Below are 13,433 nucleotides of genomic sequence, written 5' to 3' on the forward strand. Positions count from 1 at the left end.
CGATATTATATTATTATCATTAGCGGTAAAGTTCGTGAGGACGACGGAGATTCCAAGATTGTGTAGTTCTCTTCTTGCCTTATAACCCACAAACCAATAGCCTCGACAATGACGCACGCCTTCTATTATATATATATATATATATATATATATATATATATATATGTATGTATGTATATGCTTAAACGACCACCACTGTTAGTGACCGACGCGCCGGCCGGCTTTGACTGTGGCCAAAGATGGTCAACTTCGCATATTCCTCACCATTCTCGTGGAAAGATGCTGACTGTTTTGCCTACTTCTTTCGTCTTCATCAACATTATATATAAATCCATCAACAATCTCCCTACCTTCACCCATCATATCGGTCTCGTTAAACTTTTTCCCTCTATATATATATATATATATATATATATATATATAACCATGGCTGCAGAAAACCCTAAACCCTCTGATGTTGTGCTGCACAAGTATCTCCAGGAAGAAGAAGGCTTGTCCCAAGAATGCAAGGACTTGCTTGCCACCTTACCCACTGAAACGGGTTGGATTGGCTCACAGATTTATCAGTATCAAGGCTTTTGGCTCACTGCTAAGCAATTGCAAGGAGTCCTAAACTGTCAGAATTGCTTCCAAGCTTCTGACTCTGACATCCTCCCCGTCACCTCACCCAAATCTGGAACCACCTGGCTAAAAGCCCTCACTTATGCTATCCCCAGCCGTAAGACCCATTATCCAAACCCGACCCAAAAATGTACCCCTCATCACCCTCTCCTCACTAGTAACCCTCATGCTCTTGTACCTTCTTGGAGTTTGAACTCTACCTCCAGAAAACCACACCTGATTTGAGCTTGCTCTCGTAGCCAAGGCTCTTCTCGAGCCATCTCTCGTACGTTTCATTGCCGGAGTCTGTGAAGCAGTCAAAGTGTAAGATAGTGTACTTATGTAGAGACCTAAGGACCTGTTTGTCTCACTCTGGCACTTCACATACGGGTTGATGCCAAAAAGTCAAGAGTTCGATTTGACTGAGGATTGGTTTGAGAAGTTTTGCCAAGGAGTGAGTGTTTACGGGCCATTTTGGGATCACGTCTTGGGATACTATAAGGAGAGTTTGGAGAGACCAGAGAAGATAATGTTCTTGAGGTTTGAGGAACTCAAGGACAAGCCAGTTAGTGTTCTGAAGGAGCGAACTGAGTTTATTGCATATGGATTTTCTAAGGAGGAAGAGAACGCTGATATTGTAGATGATATATTGAAACTATGTAGTTTTGAGAATTTGAGCAATTTGGAAGTGAATAAAAGTGGGAAATTATCGTCTGGGATAGAGAATAAGACATTTTTCAGACGTGGAGAAGTTGGAGACTGGAAAAATTTTTTGACGTCTGATATGTTCGAGAGACTTAATGCTATTACTCAAGAGAAGTTGGAGAAACATGGCTTGAAGTTTTAGATCCATCATATTCATTCTTCAAAACATGCATCTTGTATACTTAAAATAACAAGGTTAGAGTAAAACCACGAAATATTTTATTTGAATTCATAAATATACTTTTGAAAAAGTTTATGAGCTTGTTTGGAATGACTTATAAGCAGTTTTTTTAATCATAATTTATAAAATATAAAGTAAGTATGTAAGATGAATTTTGTTTCGACTTACGTCGACGTGCTTATTGATTGTGGATCCACACAAGCATTGTATATTGTTAACAAGCTAGGATTCCTTTTCCCTGAATTTTGGTTAGCATATATTGTAGTATCCACTTATTCTCCAGTTTTCATTTATTTGTTCCTAACAGCTTAGGCACTCATTTTCAACTATTAGACTGCACCTCCACTTAGATCAACTCATTTTGTTTATGAATTAATAAACAGTACAATTTTATTATTATTTTTACAACTTATTGTTGACTACAAGGATCTTATGTCATTTTAGCCTATTTTTCTTAAGTTTTCGGTACATCTTGTTATACTTGTATATGTTCTCAAAAGTACAGAATTTTTAAAAGGCAAATATAATTTTTGTAGTCCTTATAATTTTGAAAATTTTTCAGTCCCCATAAAACGTAAAAGTAATTTTTGGAAGTGAAATTAAACCACCACAAATATCAATCATTTACAATATAGATGACACCATAAAACATATATATAAAGAGATCTCCATCATTTTGGTATCTTTTTTCCCTCAAGCAAATTTTGTAATGGAGAGTTTTTGTGATGAATAGCTTCAGTATTCTTAAGGACTTGGACCACAAAAATGAAAAAAAATGAAAATATCTGGGTGGGCTTAAGAGGAGCAGCGTAGGTGGGAATTATAAACAGAGGGAATGGAGGTGTGATATAATTTGGATGTTTCCTCTCTAGTGCCATTCTTTGGACGGGCCAAATTTATATGATAAATTAATTTTTCAAGTTTCAATGATAAAATTATCTTCAATTTAAATTATGTATTTATTAAAATAAAAAATAAATTGAATTGAATCAGGATAATCGAAAATCAATATGAATGATCTAAATTAAAAAGGCCACTTTGTACTCATTTTTTAAAATTTTTTTATGATCATGAAACGTGCTCCCCAATTTCTCTCCGCTTTATAATGTTACTTTGGGAGTATTATTATTATTACTACTACTATTTATTTTCCGCATTTTGATAAATGTATTTGTGTATTATATTTGTATTGAATGGGTACTGCTTTAGGTTGGATACCATCAACATAGTTTTAGTCTTTTAGATCTATCCCCTTTGTTTTCTACATCGGAACAATTTGTTTTTGCCTTTAATTCCGTTAAGGTTCACGTTAAAAAGGCAGTTTTGTTGGTTTTTTTTTATTTTTAAAAATGAATCTTAACTTTTTGAGGTTGCTCTTGTTTATTTTCTGTCATTACTTCTCTGTTCGGTCCTTGTAGTGCTTGATTCACAATGATCTCTGCAGAAAAATAAATGTAACATAATTTGATTTAGAAATTACTAATTTAGTTAAAATAATATAATTTTAGACTCAAATAATGCTACAACTTCTTTATATATATATATGTGTGTGTGTGTGTGTGTGTGTAGTGGAACTTTCAATTCAAAGTCATTAATGGTCCACCCAACAAATAAGGGTGTGTTTGGATTAGTAGTGGTAAAAGTGATTTTTATTTTATTTGACTTTTACAAACTTAAGTTAAGATAAAAGTCAATTAGTGTAATATGATTTATATTTGGATTGACTTGTGTAAAAAAAATTAATTTGACAAACTAAAACTTATTTGGATGATAAATGAAATGCAAATTTAGAACCAAAATAGTTGAAAATAGCATGAATTTTATTAAATAATACACATTTATAATGTGTGTATAATGTGATAATTCTAAGAGAAATATTAAAATCAAAATTATAAAATAAAATTAGCTATGGATTATAGGAAAAATTTGAAAATACTAAAATACTTAAAATTTATGGAAAATTTAATTGGTAAAATTATTTCAACGAGAGTACTAGACATTGGTACTCTATATGTACAAAATTTGTAGAGTACTAACGCTCTATATGTATAAAAATTTATCAACTTTAAAATGATTTGAATAGAAGTACTAGACACTGGTATCCTAAGAGTTCGTTTGGTATAAGGGAAAAGAGGATAATAGAAAGGGAAGAGAAATTTTAATGAGTTCAATTTAAAAAATTAAAGAAGGGTAGCTAAAAGCTTTCAATTGATTTTTATTGGTCTTTTATCTTACATTTTCTCTTTATTAAAATTTTAGAATTTCACTTCTCTAATTTTTCAAATTAAGGTCATTAAAGTTTTTCCTTCCCTTCTGTTCCCTCCATTTACCTCATACCAAACATAGAGAGTACTCTTGTAAGTATTAGATGATGGGCTTTTTTTAAGAAAAATTGTCCTTTCTTTTTAATAAACTAAATTAGGTGGATTCCATTATGTCTTTTTACCTCACATATGTTACCCTCCCTCCATAGCAGTAACCAACCTTTTTTCTAAAGTACTATTGTAGGAAAATGGGCCAGTCCACCCTTGGTAGATTGGACCCAATCCCATTTTTATTGGGACTCTTATGCAAATAATAGGAAATTTGGGTCTTCAGTTGTGAATTTTACCATTTTATATAAATTACACAAAAGGAGGGAGGGAATGGTTAAAGAATAACCGTGTGGAGGTAGTTTTTCTTTTTTAAAAGAAAAAAAAGGTGGAGTTAAGAAATGACTGAGTGATCAGTTTTTTCAAATGCTTCAGTTTTTCCAGACTCCTCCCTCCTATCCCCTCTTCTTCTTCCTCCAAAGTGCATTTGCCGTGTAACTAAGATCCGAATCCATCACCGTAATTGGACCTCTGCATGGCTATCTGAAACCGTTATACACTCCAGGTATGCTCAAATCCATCAGTGTTATCAGAGCCTGCGTTTTTTTTGGTTGCTTTATCTATCTATGCTATGTAGCCTCCTTTTTTTACTGCTTCAAAGTAACAATAAGTTCTGTGATTTGCTTCAATATACTATGCAAATCATTTCATTTATTTTTAGTATGATTAATATCTGACTTATATTTGTAAGTAGAAATACTAGATTATTTCTCTGCCTCCATGAAACTCATTTTACATCACATTCGTTTTTGGTTGCTTTGTTTTTTTGTTTGGGGTCTGCTTAAAATTAAATTTTTAGACTCCAAAACCTATCCCATTGTGTAGAGGACCAAAAAACAAAGAAAACAATATAAAGTAAGAAAAATTTGGATCTCGGATAGAGGAGATATGAGGGAGAGAAGTTTCGAGTCCAACAAGTCTGTCGGACCCGATCCGCTTGCAGAAACCGGGTCAAGTCAACCCAGCTGGAGATTGAAGATGACCTCCAGGTGAAGTGGCGTTGTTTTGCTTGGAGGAAGGTCTCCCTCCTCCGCTTAGCAAAACATAGTGTGTTTGCTAAGTGGGTTCTAAAAAAAAAAGGGACATAGGCCCCAATTGCTTTAACCCAAACCAAAAAAAAAACAAAGGGGGGAGAGGGAGGAACAGTTGGGCTAGAGGAATGGACCGAGCCCAACCGGTCTAAGCCTTTAAAAAAAAAAGGGAAACCTATCCAAACTTTAAAAAAAATACATATTAAATTTTTTAAAAAAATTTTGTGCAGAAATGCCATGTGGCACGTGCCGCCAAGTGGCATGCCAGTTGGACACATGGGCACCACTGTTTGAAAGGTGGTGGCATGTGGAGGCCACAGGCACAGCACATGTCGTCTGCAATAGGCTGCATAACGGCACGTGGAGTCACGCGCTAGTTCCGTGAGTAGGCTTTAAATTTCTTTTTCATTTTCTCCGTTTTAACTCTTCTTGGGGTATGTGTAGGCGTGAGACCTCCGTTTTAGGTACGATTTGTTTATAAAAATCCCTAAATCCATGAGCTTCGTTATGGTATCTAATTTTCCTATTTTTAGGGCAATTTTGAATCTATTTTTTAGTATTTCAATGTATTTCTGGTATTTTTGTGTGGTTAAAAATTCCGGAATACCTCTAATAATTTATATTACTAAATTCCCAGGTAAAAATGAGCCAAGAGGATTAAAGCAGCATTGAAATTACTAAATATGATTCATTAAACCTCGTATTCTGGGACGATGAACTTGAGGAGGACACTAAAGAGGATCCTGAAGAAGACCCAGGGGAGTTAATAGAAAAACAACCACCTGAGGAACCTCAAGTGGTCTACGAAGATTCCGGAGCTGACTCGAAAACTTTGTTCCCCATTGAAGCCCTTCGTGACGAACCTCATTTGGTATTTAAAGATTCACTTGATCTTCCTGATAAAACCGAAGTTGAGAAAGGAGAAGAGTTGAATCAACCCTGTACCCCTACTTTAGCTATAAGTATAGCTGAAAGAGATGCGGCCAAACTGACAAACATAAAAGGCATCAATGGCATGGTCGCCAGTTACATCCAATATATGATTGATAAAAAGAATACCAAATTCTGCCTCAAAGTTATAATGGAATACATAAAGGCAATAAGGGTTAGAGGCAGGCCTAAAGGCAAACCTATAAGGAAATCTTATTGGATTTGGTCTATAGAATTAGTTTCCTCCTTTATGACCAAATCATGCAAACTTAGAAAACTCAAGCACACAATGCTTGATTATTGTCGTGCTCATATTAAATGATATAATGTTTGTTTTTGCTTTATCAATGTTTATTATCTTAAGTTTTTGAGTTCATGCATTGTAAACAAACTAAATGTCTTATTTTATTTAGTGAAATTACTTAAATTATTGTTAAATGATTATTTGTGAATAATAGGTATGTTTTTTATAAGTGGGAGCTTTTAAAAGATAAGACTTCTAAGAGTCACAATTTTTCTGAAGTGCTTATATAGAATTCTTGATAGAACATAGTGATTATTGCTTGTATCTGTGTGATAGGAGGTAAAAACGTATGCTCTTGATCATAGATCTTGTAATATCATTATTTTCTGATCAAGGATAAAATAAGTACATGAGATTGTATACTTCGCTATGCTATATAACTGAAATGTTCTATGGTACGTTGCTCTTTTAGAGAGAACGTAGAATAATATGGGATAAATTTGTCACAGAACTGAAAATGGCAACTAAGAATATTATTGCTGAGCTTAATAAAAGGGAAGAGCTTAATAGGGACAACTAGGACATATGGCACCGGAAGGTCTAATACATCTTGGAGGAGCAAGATGCTGTTGAACCTCTAATCACCACAATAGTTGAACCTCTAATCACCACAATAGTTGAACCTGAAGCTCGGAGTACGGCCCAACATAAGAGAGACCAAGAGGTTTACCAAGTTTGGAAGAAGAAAACAGCATAGCAAGAATTGCGCTTCTAAGTGCAATGGCTGATGACATAATGTGCAAATTTGAGAGGCACAAAACTGTATGAGCTATGTAGATAGGATTGAAGGATAAGTTTGGTGGTCCTTCTACCACCAAACTTAGGAGGTTAATGATTAAGTTCGATACATACAAACTTAAGCCAAACAATCCTATGAAGCAACATCTGAGAGAGATGGCCAACATGATCAGGAAACTTAAGGAAGGTGGACACGTTCTGTCTGATGAATAGTAGGTGTAGGCTGTTATCAGATCACTCCCTGCTAGCTAAGAGCACATGAAGGTTAATCTGACCCATAATGAAAACATCGTTACTTTTAATGATGTAGCTAAGCACTTGGAGCTAGAGGATGAGTGTTTAGAGGCTTACAAGACCTCTAGACAAGCTTATTATATTGAGGATGTTGGCACTTCTCAATCAAAGCCTAATTCCAAGAAGGACAAGAAGTTCCAAAAGAAAGGGAAGAAGGGTGGTCCTTGACCTAAAAAGGGAAAGAAGCAATTCAATAAGAAGGGAAAGAAAGGCGAGAAGAAGAACTAGACCTAAAGAAGGTCAAATGCTTTGCCTGCCAGAGAATGGGCCATTTCGCACGTGACTGTTCAAAACAGACTGAGAGAAAAAAAGTATTAGTGAATTATGTGAATTCACATGTTTTATATGTTTCTAGTACTGTTTTTCTAACATAACCTGTTTCTTCTTCATGGATTATAGACTCAGGCTCCACAGACCATGTAACTAGGGATTGAGGATCCTTCATTGAGTACTATCGGTTGCCGTGTCAAAGCAAGTGGCTTTACATTAGGAGCAACACAAGAACCGAAGTTAAAGATTTTGGCACCTACAAATTTACTTTGTGTGGTGGAAAGAACTTGATACTCCATGATGTGCTTTACGCTTCAGACATCCGGCAGAACTTGGTTTATGTTTTATGTCTTTTAGAATTTGGATTTGATATAAACTTTTATGGTAAAGTTACAAACATTTTAAGCAACTCAGTTCTTTATGGTTCAACTTTCTTATTTAAAAAGTTTTTCGTTTTGGATATTGTTGGTGATTTTAATCATAACGAATGCTTTGTTGTTTCTTCAAGTAATGTTAACATAAACACCGGCATGCTAGACTAGGAAATATTACTCAAAATAGAATGATTAAATTAGCCAAAGAAGGTTGTTAGGTGCCATTCCAAATATGGAAATGTCCCTGTGCGAAAATTATCTAGTTGGTAAGGCAATAAGAAAACCTTTCAATAAGGGAACAAAAGCTGAAAATCCATTACAATTAATTCATTCTGACAAATACGATCTAATAAATGTGAGGGCGAGACACGGAGCTTGGTATTTTATTACCTTTATTGATGATTTTTCATGATATGGTCATGTCTATTTGATCTCACATAAGTCTGAAGCCCTTAAGTGCTTCAGACGATACATAAACAAGGTAGAGAATCAAATGGACAATAAAGTTAAAGCATTATGTACTGATCGAGGTTTTAAATATTTTTCTGAACAATTTAAATAGCTCTGTGAAGAGAAAGGGATAATTAGACAACTCACTATCCTTGGTACTCCACAACAAAATGGAGTTGCTGAAAGAAGAAATATAACTCTTTTAGACATAGTTAGGTCTATGATGGCTCAAGTAAACCTGCCAATTTCATATTGGGGTGATGCTTTGTTAACAGCAACCTTCATACTTAACCATATACCCTCAAAATCAGTCGCTTCCATACCCTACGAGTTATGAACGAAACGCAAACCAAATCTAAGTATCCTAAGACCTTGGGGGTTAGCGGCATATATCCATGACAGTTCCCACAAGTATGAGAAATTGGGTCCTAAAGGAAAGAAATGTATCTTTATAAGGTACTCTGAACAATCAAAGGGATATATTTTCATAGGTGAAAACAAAGATGGAACAGCGACTGAAATAGAACCTAGGGATGCAACATTCATTGAGATCGAATTTCCTAATAGAGGAGATGTTGACCGCACTCTTTCTTTTTATGAGACACAGGAGCAAGACAATACAAAACAAATTGACAAACTAGAATCATCTAAGGGTGTGTTTGGATGAAACCAAACCATGGTTTGGAGAATAGCTTCTGGAGAATAGATTCTGAAAAAATAGATTTTGGGAAGAATAGATTTTGTGAAAAAGTGATTTTGAGAAGTGTGAGTGTTTGGATAGTTGTTATTAGAAGTACTTTTTATATATACAAATTGGCATAAATTAATATGATAATTATAGAAAAAATATATTTTATGATATATTTTAATTTGAAGGAATAAAATTGTTAATAATATATTTTTTACTAACATATATTAATAATATAAAGATAATATAATTAATAAATAATTAATATGTATATATATTTATAAGATATAAGATTAAATATGTTTATAAAAAATATGTTTATAAAAAAAACAACAAGATACATATCCTATAGGCTCTCACACTCTCCCTTTTTTCTCCAAAAGTAAAAAATTTCTGCTTTTCCCAAAACCATAGTTTTGGAGTCAAAACCATGGTTTTGAACCCAAACCATGGTTTTGATTTTTTTAAGGGTGTTTGGCTAACATTTTTCCCAAACCATGGTTTGGGGTGCTTGCCAAACACATCCTAAGTGTTTCAATCTGAGTGGGAGCCAAGAAAGGTCAACACCGAGACTTGAACAAATAAAGAATGATAAACAAATAGCTCTCGTCAAAAGGAGTAATAGGGAAAGTATTCCCAAAAAACACTTTCAAATAAAACGCAAATCTTTCTTAGTTACTCCAAAAGAGGATGCTAAGCCCCGTTCTGTACAAGAAGCCTTGTCAAGTCCTGCCAAGGAGGAATGGAAGAAAGCAATGGAAGAAGAAATGGACGCAATGAAAAAGAACTAAGTTTGGGTGTTAGTTGATCTTCCAAAAGGGCGTAAAGCCATTGGGAACAATTGGATTCTCAAGATTAAGAGAAAAGTGGATGGATCAATTGACAAATATAAGGCTCGATTAGTAGCAAAGGGATACACACAACAGGAAGGCATAGATTATGAAGATACGTTCTCACCTGTTGTGTGTTTCAACTGTATTAGACTTATTCCGGCAATAGTAAACATTTTAGACCTGGAATTACATCAGATGGATGTAAAAACCACATTCCTGAATGGTGATCTGGATTAAAAAATCTGTATAGAACAACCATTAGGTTTCATTGAAAAAGAAGAAGAGAATAAAGTTTGTAAACTCAAAAGATCCATTTATGGATTGAAACAATCATCCAGACAGTGGTATTTGAGATTTCACAAAGCAATAGTCTCATATGACTTCCAAATAATAGAGGAAGACCATTGCTTCTACATTAAGCGGTTTGAGGGTAATTTTGTTATATTATCTTTATACATAAACGATATAATATTGGTCAGAAATATTCTAGATTCAGTGGTGGCTATTAAAGAATATCTTTCATCGAATTTTGAGATGAAAGATATGGGTGAAGCAAGGTATATACTTGAAGTTAAGATCCAAAGAAATCACTCAAAATGAATCCTCTCTCTTTCACAAGAGAATTACATCAACAAGATTCTTGAGCGATTTAACATGAAAGAATGTAATCCCATGAGTACCCTGACTGCTACTGGAGTGGTCTTGAGTCCTAACATGTGTCCCAAAATTGAGTCTGACAAAAAGAAGATGGAAAGAGTTCCATATACCAGTGCTGTTGGCAGTCTGATGTACACAATGATGTGTACAAGACCAGATATCTGTTATGCAGTGGGACTAGTAAGCACATTCTAGTCTAATCCAGTGAAAAGCATCAGAAAGCAGTGAAGAAGATCTTGAGATACTTAAAAGACACTTCTAATTATGCATTGTGCTACGAAGAAAGTGATCTGTGCCTTGTTGGGTACTTCGATACTAATGTAGGTAGAGATGAAGAAGAACGGAGGTCAACTTCAGTTATGCCTTCTTGCTAAACAATGGTGCTATCTGTTGGAGCCGCAAGAAGCAAACGTGCATTATCTTACATTCAATGGAAGCTAAGTTTGTGGCATGCACCGCAGTAGTGTAAGAGGCTTTATGGCTGAAAAGGTTTATAAAACACCTTGGATTTGAAAACAAGAGTACCAATCTGGTGTTAGTACACTGTGACAATACTGTAGCCATAGCCTATACTAAAGATCCTAAGTATCACAGCAAGACCAAGTACATTTTGTTAGAGATAATATAGCACAAAAGATTGTTACTGTACAATACATTTCAACCAAATGTATGGTAGGAGATCTCCTAACAAAGCCAATAGGCGAGAAAGTTTTTAAGGAACATATCTAAGCCCTTGGCATGTGTAGAGTGTAATATGCAGATCTTATATAATATGATTTTTATAATTAATGAAATTACATATTTTTCTGTCATCACTTTATGTGTCTGTCCAAAATATACAATGTATGGTATATCATACAGGTTAAAAAGGTTGGCTCTCTCACACGGGCCACCGCCTTTGACACTCAGGTGGAGTGAGCAAAGATGAGATATTTGTGTTCACCAGTAAAGCAGCAAAGAATGCTGATATGGTAGAGAAGAAACATAAACTATATGTCGCCTTGACCAAAGTGTAGCAAGTCAAGATGAGATCCACATATATGAAGTTGGATCGAAGCTTGGAATCCCACTTCCATAATACTTGTAGCCAAATAACAAACTCTGCAATGTCAACATCATAGATATGAGCAGAGTTGAAGAATTTGAGTTTAGATACTGAGTGTGTCTGGACTTAAGTCTGTACAGTGTTAATGATAAGTCCAAAATGACATATGCTCTTATAGTAAAGGAGTAACACTGTAACATGTGTTTCATACCACATGTGATGGGAGAACCGTAAAAGGGAAGCAAGTGAAAGATCCCTGCTTTGTTGCTGTGTGAGTTCCAAGGAAGGAACAATCCTCCCATTGATGTCCTTTGACTTTGACAATATCATGAAAATATGTTTCAGTGAATGTTACTTTAGCATGTTTCCTACCGTCATGATAGATGCGATCTAAGGTATTATGCTAAGAAAGCGACTGATTCATATCAAAGTGATATTTAGGTGAAAGGAAGATTAACTGCGATATACACACTTATGCTAGTGTCGGTGACATTTCCCTTATGACATTTTGTTGTCGTAAGTGTGGATACTAGACATATGAGGAAGGTAATTTGAGTCAAACATTAACTCGAGAGGGATTGGATTTACCATGAAAAAGTTTATATAGGTAAATCAAGGACATCTGTGGCATAACTTTAAAATTCAAGCTACACGAAGGAGATGGTGACTTGTGCTGATTCTATAAAAGGATTTCTAGTACAGGGATCCAAGTGAAGACGTCATGCCCATGCGGTTACGGCAAAGTACTAAGTATGAAATTGAGGGGAGACAAAGAGACTAGACCCACGACATCCAATCCACCAAGTGTGAGTGGGAGATGTAGGAAAATGGGCCAGTCCACCCTTGGTGGATTGGACCCAAGCCCATTTGTATTGAGACTCTGATGCAAATAATAGGAAATTTGGGTCTTCAGTTGGGAATTTTACCATTTTATATAAATTATACAAAAGGAGGGAGGGAACAGTTAAAGAATAACCGTGTGGAGGTAGTTTTTTTTTTATTTTAAAAAGGTGGAGTTAAGAAATGACTGAGTGATCAGTTTTTTTTGAATGCTTCAGTTTTTCCAGACTCCTCCCTCCTATTCCCTCTTCTTCCTCCTCCAGAGTGCATTTGCTGCGTAACTAAGATCCGACTCCATCACCGTGAGAGGACCTCCTCATAGCTATCTGAAATCGTTATACACTCCAGGTACGCACGAATCCCTCAACTATAAAGCAACTTCTCTGTTAACGTATGATGAGACCAAAAGCCCATTTCTATAAAAGTCATGTCAAACAAGGGCAGACCGTCAAATAATTCCTCAACCCATGTTTCGCACTTTCCAAGACGTGTTTTGCAGTCTAAATGGCAATCCAAACACGGCTTAAGTTGAATAATAAGTGTGACATTGATGGGAGAAGTCTACGGGTACAGGTCAACTCATGAGTTGTGGGTTGTGCTTATGCTGTGTGAACTAAAAATGCTCATTTGTAGATGGATTAACTTTTAGCCCCGTTTTGACAATTATTTATTTTTAATATTTTTCTTATACAATATAAAAATAATGATAAAATTCTTTTTTTTTCCAAATAAGCACCAAATAAATGATGCACTACTAGAAAAAAGACTTTTAATGTCGCAAAATAACGGCGGTTAAGCAGAAAAACGATGTGAAAAAAAAGGCGGTGCCATTTTTGTAAATAAAATGAAGAGGGGCTGAACTTTCCACGGCGGTTTTCTTGAAAACCGCCGTGGAAAGTGTGTTCTTCTAGCCCCGCGGCGGTCGAGTCGCTTCACTTTCTTTCTCATTTCTTCAGTGCGCTGTGGTCCCCCTCTGCCCCACCACCGAAAAACTGCCATTACCGGCCATTCCCGTCACTATCCCACCATTTAAACTCCTCCATTGAGCTTGTGGTGCCTTGCCACCGTCCGCCACCGTTCGAACGCCTCTCATTTCGCCTCATTCTTGCTCAGCCGCGGTT

The 13,433-nt window shown here is 35.6% G+C and overlaps 1 pseudogene; it reads left to right on the forward strand.

Moving 5' to 3' along the window:
* Positions 1-426: 426 nt before the first annotated feature.
* Positions 427-1,447, forward strand: LOC114758630 (cytosolic sulfotransferase 12-like; annotated as a pseudogene).
* Positions 1,448-13,433: the final 11,986 nt, after the last annotated feature.

The sequence above is a fragment of the Neltuma alba genome, unplaced genomic scaffold, assembly GCF_004799145.2.
Source record: "Neltuma alba isolate B1F8T4 unplaced genomic scaffold, ASM479914v2 tig00010740_pilon, whole genome shotgun sequence".
In the NCBI taxonomy this organism is placed as follows: Eukaryota; Viridiplantae; Streptophyta; class Magnoliopsida; order Fabales; family Fabaceae; genus Neltuma; species Neltuma alba.